The sequence below is a fragment of the Adiantum capillus-veneris genome, unplaced genomic scaffold (assembly GCF_014529385.1).
Source record: "Adiantum capillus-veneris isolate H3 unplaced genomic scaffold, ASM1452938v2 Hic_scaffold_754, whole genome shotgun sequence".
Lineage (NCBI taxonomy): Eukaryota > Viridiplantae > Streptophyta > Polypodiopsida > Polypodiales > Pteridaceae > Adiantum > Adiantum capillus-veneris.
This window is the reverse complement of record NW_028221750.1, coordinates 26,028-33,508: the sequence shown is the minus strand read 5'-3', so window position 1 is coordinate 33,508 and position 7,481 is coordinate 26,028. Positions and strand designations below refer to the sequence as shown.

Sequence of the window (7,481 nt, the reverse complement as noted above, 5' to 3'; positions counted from 1 at the left end):
TACAACAAAGAAAACGTATTAATAACAATTATCGAAAGTAAGGCTAAGATAACCAACCTTCAAAAGGAAAATACCAACAAGCAACACAGTGGCTAGGAAAGCTCCAGAGATTCTATAAAAAATAGGAAGGGTCGAAGTAAGCTACGGCTTATAAATAGTAAGATGAAGCGGTAACGGTCAATCAATTTACATTCTGTTGACTTTATTTGATTCGAGAGGCAAGAATGCCTTAGCATGCATCCAAAGGACTTGCGTTGGCTCCGCTTTGCTAACACCAACACAAGGTTTGTTCTTGATATTTATGGCTTTGCTTATTAAATAAATAAAAAAACAAAAACAAAAAAAAATTAAAAACACCATGTTTAACTTAAACACAAACACAAGTAGAAGTGGAGCCTAATGTAGCGAAAGACAGAGATATGGGACATTCTGGGGGTTCGTATCCACTAAAGCAGCCTATCTATGCCGCTGTATTCATAGATTTGTCAATGCTGCAACTATAGAAACTTTCATGAATATTAATACCCAATGCAAAACAAAAAACACAACTTAGGTTTCTTTTCAGTGTTAGTGTAAGAAGTAAACTTTGTGTTTAAGGTCGCAAAGCCAAATAGTAAAGTAGACCCTGTGGTTAAGGTTTACAACGCGTTGTAAACGAGTTGGGGAAGGGCAAGGCCCATACCTTGTCATGAACCTCCCCACCAATAGATAGAGACAAATAGAAATAACCAAACCACGTCCACAAAATACCAGTACCGAGCAGCTGCTTCGAAGCCAAAGTGATGTAAAGGACTGAAATGGCCCATATATTAACGAATACCGCGTATCATCAAGAGAATAGTTCCTATAATGACATAGAACCCATAAAACCCAGTAGCTAAAAAAGAAGTAAACCCATAAATACCGTCAGAGATGATAAAAAGTGCTTCATAATATTCCATTCCTTAAAACCCAGTGAAAACTAAAGCCAGCCAAACGATAGCTACTAAAGCATGAACTGCTTATTATTTTAAACCTGCGAGTATGGCATAATGAGCCCAAGTCACAGCAGCTCCAGAGAGAAGGAGAATAAGGGTATTTAGAAAAGGGATTCCCTAAGGATTTAAAACTTCAATTCCTTTAGGGGGCCAAATAGCTCCAATCTCTACTGCAGGTGCCGAAGAGGAATGAAAAAAGGCCCAAAAAAAGGCTAAAGAAAACATAACCTCCGAGACGATAAACAAAAGAAAACCGTAACGAAGCCCTAATTATACCACTTTAGTGTAATGTCCTTCGTAAGTAGATTCACATGTAACATCACGCCACCATACGAACATAGTATATAAGATTAATCCTAAGCCCAAGGCAAAAAGTGCTCTATCTCCTGTAAATGAATGCATACACATAACAGCACCAATAGTGCTTGCTAGGGCTCCAAGTGACCCTAAGAAAGGCCATGGACTTGGATCCACTAAATGATAGGGATGCTCTTAAGCAGAGGAAGTGATCCCGGCTTCCAATCCTTTTCTTTTGACTATATCATAAAGAGCGTTTTGTTTTTACCATCTTTACACTAAAAAGTTTATACGTTTTCTGTAAATGACTGCTAGAATGATCAAGGCCAAGGCGATCATGTAAATTACAGTAAAGTTTAAGAATTCGAAAGGTGAAGCAAGGTTGACTATCTCTGCTGTCTCTGCAGCCTGCGGCGGCACCGCGGATGTACTTGACGGCGCCGTCTCTTTAACCCAGTGTGATAAAGTAAGTTCGGTTTCAAATGGGCGAATTTCTGCTGGCGGTAGGTTAATGGGGGGAACCTCATTAATTGGGCCAGGGGTTGGAGCCTGCGGGGAGTTTGTTGGGGGCTTTTTAAAATTAAAACAACAACCTAAATTCATTGTTACTTTAAAACTTTGTTTTGCGGTTATTAATACTAATATTCATGGCTGTTCTTTGTGTTTTATGATTAAACAACGGCGAAAACAAAAATGCCAACACCCTCCGTCAACACTACTCCTGTACTTCCGTCTACACTTTCCGTAGAGTTCTATGGGTCGATAGGACCCTACGTAAACCACCGCGAAATCATATATTATAATGCAAAAAAAAGAGGGAAAACAAAAAAAAACAAATAAAATCACTATCACTAAAAAGTGAAAGAAAGCTAGGATGGTGAAAACCAGTGAAAGGGCATGAAAGGTAATTGAGCTCTCCGGTGCTATCGCTTCTGCGGCTGTCTTACGAACCAATCGGATAGATTGGTTATCCACCTCAACTCAAAAAACCCGTACATCTTAAATATGCCAATTATGCTACTTTTTTGTGAGTTAGGATAAGGTTAAATCTTTAACCGTTCCATTCCAAGGATTAGTTAAAACGTTGATTTTGCTTACCTTTTCTTACAAGCGTCATTTTGTAATTAATAATAATTATTAAAAAACAAAAAAAAAGTAAAGAAACAGTCTTATCGCTACGCTCTGGCTCCCCACCCAAAATTCCAGAGCTACGCTTGCTATAACTTACGTTTTCTAAACTAAATGGCACGTAGCAGGGCAGGGGCTTAGCCTCAGATCGTATGGTCTAGGTCAAGACAAAAGAAATGTTTTTTATACTATAGATGTGGTTACCAAATTACCCATGATACAAACGGATTGGCGAAGGGCTAATTACTGTCTTTTTCGTAAATTGCACTATTTTTGGTGTCTGCAAGAGTGTATTTTGCGTCAGTCGCTAACTTAGTCACTAAAAAGGTAAAAGTTAGGTCTTTCTCGCTTTTAGGAAATTTTCAATCCTTAGGGTCATTAATAACTTTTTTTCGTTGAAGATGATTTCGACAACGACTCGATGCCGGTCCTCTCGTACTAAGCCCATCTTACACACGTACTTATGATTACCGTTTACCACTGTGTACATTAGTGAGCAGGTATGCGCTGGCGACGTGTCTATGTAAGATCGTGCGATGGTGCTGATGGCAAATCCATCATTCCCCATGGTATTCCAGCACGTAAACCGGCACTACGACTACGAGGCCAGGCCCAATGATCTATCTATCACGCCCCTCGCTGGCATTGGACCATGCCTATCCATTCGTAGCTAATCGCTTTTCGCGCATTGTGGACTGCAAACGAAAGTGGCACATTGTCTTGTTTAGCAACACCTTACCACATTGGTATTGTTCAGCAACACCGGACTTCAGCAAAGGTGATCAGGGTGGATCCTGCGCCGTCACAACGATTCCTATCCTTCTTACCATTCTTTTGTTTGCAAAGCTAAGTTACGAAAAAAGCTTGTGGGTGATTGACCCCTTTCCGTTTCCCTGCGTGGGAGGGGAGGTAGCAATTATTCTGCGCGCGTCCTTCCGTTCCCACTCCGCCTTCACGTCCTCTAACCTTTATTGCTACCTTTGTAGTGTTTCTTATAATACGTAATAAAGGATCGCCCCGCAATGCCGTCTGTACTGTGGCAAGGAAAGAAGGGAAATGATGTTGCCTGCCCTGCGCAGGACCCCGGCGATTTAAAACCGAAATGAAGCCGCGAAAGAAAGCCCAGCCCGAAAACCATTGATTAGTGCTTTGTCCGATCCAAAGGGCTGCCCACACGGGGTGAATATGTCCGAAGAGCGGGAAAAGGACAGAAGCTAGGGGAGCGAATGGGCAGAAAACGGGATAATCAACCAGATTCGTGGCAACACCTCGAACAAGGGGGCCCGGTGGGATGGAATTCATGTTGCCCCCATCCCTGTTATTCGTTTTTTGCTCGTTTCAAAACAAAATAAAGCCATAAATGGGCGGAGGCATTGGCACTGAAGGGGACTCGAACCCCTAACCACCTGGTTCGAAGCCAGACACTCTATCCAATTGAGCTATCGGTGCGGGGGGGTTGGGCTTTCCTCGGCCCAACCCCTGGTTCTCTGCGCTACCTTCATTTGCCAACCCACCTCTTCACTATATCCCACAATTTCCCTAAACACCTTAATTTATTGATTAATATCAAAGAAGATAAAAGGAGTGTCATACCAACCCAGAGTGAGCCAAGGATTCCCTGGAAACTAAGAAAATTTAAAGTAAGTGAGGAACAAAAGGCTGAAATGGCAGGGTCGACGACAAATTCTTCCAAGGAAGCCGGGATAAATATTTTGGAGACTGAGGCTTCTCCACTTGTACTCGGTCCGGGATCCCCAGAGGAAAGTTCGGTTCCCTGGCGCTCTGGCAAAGCTAATTCTTTTCCTTTACGTGTTGTGGATAGAAGGTCTGAAGGAGGAAAAACCTCAGAAGGTCCTGCTGCTATATTAGCTTCAGGCTTCGTTTGAAAATGGCGGGTTATGTCCAGTTTGTACTTTCTCCAACGCTGGACCAGTACCCAAAGACCTTTAATCGCCTCCTGGTCGCAGGTTGCAGGTTCAACATAACGTTCTGCTTCGACTAATATCTTATACAATTTGAGCTTTGCCTCCACGGCGTCAATCTCAGAAGCCTCGGCCTTCTCAGTTAACGCGTTATTTAGGTTGCGGCTTTGGGTAAGTTGATCCTCTAATTCTGCTGCATGCTCTTGTAACTGCGCGAGTTGTTCCTGGATATTTGTAAACCTAGCTTGCATTCTACAAAGAAAGAACATTATTTCCATCGGATTGACCTGGCAACAGAATGCGCCAATTACCAGACCTGTAAACATCACACAAAGCAGCACAGCGATAAAGGGGAATTTTAACAAAATTAACATAGTAGAGTTGTTCTTTTTTAAATTGAAAATTGGGTCTTAATATTAATAGCAGCCCACGACTGGAATCGAACCAATCGATTTCACCTTATGAAATGAGCATATGCGCAACCGTGGGAATTCAACCCACATAACACCTTGGGGAATAAGTCAGGTAGAAATAAATCTACATTCATAAGTGCTGATATCGAAACCATATGTATAGACGATGTACATGTTCCTTATGCTATGGGCTACGTCTTCATGAGCTCTTTCGAGCCGGTAACATACTGTACCAAAAGCCCTTACTATACTGGTGAGTTTAAGGAAAGAAGTCGTAGCATGTTTAACGATTCGAAAAAAAGACCCTAGCGTCCTTTTTTCTCAATGCCCAGGCATCCATCCAATGCATTCTTTTCGATGCTGTAGGAATTGAACCTACCGAACACCGTACAAAATCTTAATGAGTGTTCGATTTACAATCGCGCAACACTCAACCTGTGGCTGCGTCTTTATTGTATTGGTGAACTGAAAATTGGAGACTCAATTGGCTCAGGATTCATTTTTGTCTTAAATCTAAGAGCCGCAAGCAGCCCTAGATGCATGCTAGGTAGCCTTAATCCTGATTCCGAGGACAGCAAGGGCCAAAGTAGTCAAATCTGCTACTTATGGTTTGATAGACCAAGATCCAGCCATTTCAACGAATGCGCAAGGAAACCGAACCGCTGCGCTAATCCCAAGTCGAACTGCTGCAAGCAAGAGGCGAAACAGCAGTTGCCTTGCTTATTTTTAATTGTTAGTATAGTCTATAAAGACTAAGAAGCATGTCTTAACTCAGTACAGATACAGAATCGCCCTACGCGGGGCAAGGGATAATAAATTGTTATGCAAAAACCTTACCTCACATCAAGAAACAAGCTTCAATCTAAGCTTCAAAAGAGAAAGGCAGACAGGCCATCTAATCTCCTAAAGATCTGCGCCTCCCACGAACCAATGGATGCAAACAAATGGCGCGTCCTTCTATTAAGATGGGCTGAAACAAAAGCCTGTATACTCAACCTATGCGAAGTAGGTACAGTATGGGATGATTTTGCATAACTTCGAACTTTCCATACCATATGATGGGGTCTCTCTTTCGTATTATGCTCTTAGCAGCTCTACAATTACGAGCTATTACAGTGTCATTCAATCAAGTTACGAATGGCGAAAGGCTTAGTTTAATTGACATTTATCAATCCACATTTATGTAATAAAAGAAATGAACCTACGACAATAACGAAACGACCGTTGCAATCGACCCTTTCAATTCAAAATCATCTGTCCCTTCTTGCTTGCCCTAAGAAAATGACTTATAGAGCCTGGCCTGTTATTAATATCTCTCATAACGCGTATACCACTATCAATAAAAGCATCTATAGCTTCTTAAATAACGATTCCAACATTAATAACTTTTGATTCCCTTGTTTCCATGCCATGTAGAGGTCATTACTTTTACGTGTACATTTTCCTACCCCACCAGATATAGATACACCTTTATGCCATGAGCTTTCGCAATATTATTGATCGATTCCATGATAAGAACCGTCTTCTTAACTCCAAATAAACCAATTTTTCTACCTTGACGATACGGCGAGTTAACGACTAATTGACACTCCCAGGGAGCCAACTGGTTACTTCACGAACGGCAAAATTAATTCAACTAATTCATTACTTTATTCGCACTAATGCCACTTTTGCTTTCACTATTACTAGATCCACTATTGTTGTTATCTACGTCTTTTACTTTACTTATTAGTAAATATTGTTAATGGAAGCAAGCTACATGCTCTACTTGGAGGGCAAAGGTAGTCAGGCTTCCTTTCCATCGATATCATCAACTCTGACTTTTAAAACAAACCTAGCTAATATAATGCTAACAGGGAAAACTTTGAACCCTAATAGAAGAAAAGAGCCAATACTCGAATGTTCATAGCGTGCCACGCCACCCCTATTTATGATCGACATAGCCACGCGTTCATGCTAATTCTAGTATCGGCGTCCCATGCCACTTGGTTTTTTTCTTTATCCTAGTATCGTTTGCATTAGTAGTCCCAAAGCAAGCAAGTAAAAGCAGTCTTTGTTACTACATTCTAGTGACCCTATCACATATAGAGTTAACTGATAGGTGTAGATTGTCAATAGAGACAATAATTAAACGCTTAAGCACTACCTTTATTTATAAAAGTATAGTGATAAGTAAAGAAAACTATACGTCGTCGTCATCTGTCTCTAGCAGTTTTCACTATCATATAGGTGTATGAAACGAAAGTGCTAGCAAGTATACCGCTGTTTCAATTCTAATTACGCTATTTGTTCCTTGAATTCGAAAGTCATCAAGTAAGCTAGCTTTCAGGTTGGCGATAAAAAGGATTAAAAAAAGGTTTAACACGCACAGTTTAAGTTTACCTTAAGTTTGCGTCAGGGTGCAAGCAAGCAAGCAAGAATTGGCTGTTTACCATACCATTATGAGGGCAGGGCATTTTTAATAAATCATCCCTATCCCCGTTGTTTGCCCCCGTTCATTGAAGTTAGCAAAGTCATGCAAATAGATGGCAGACTGGATACCTTACACTCCAAGGCGGCTTTTCGTTAAGGTTGTTACGTTTTAATTCTTTGAAACGAGCTTAGTTTCTTGCTAGCACAGTGCTGTTATAACTGTTTTCATCCATTCCTTTGCATGTGGCTCTGTTTAATTGGCGTTATCGTGTCTTATGAAGCTTTAGATAAAATATCAAATTGAACGAAGAAAAGAAAAAATGATGCATTGG

The 7,481-nt window shown here is 41.0% G+C and overlaps 1 non-coding gene across 1 annotated transcript; it reads right to left on the bottom strand.

Moving 5' to 3' along the window:
* Positions 1–3,777: 3,777 nt before the first annotated feature.
* On the bottom strand, positions 3,778–3,851 carry TRNAR-UCG (transfer RNA arginine (anticodon UCG)). The gene has a single exon. It is a non-coding gene; the product is annotated as a tRNA-Arg (tRNA).
* Between the last annotated feature and the right edge of the window lie 3,630 nt (positions 3,852–7,481).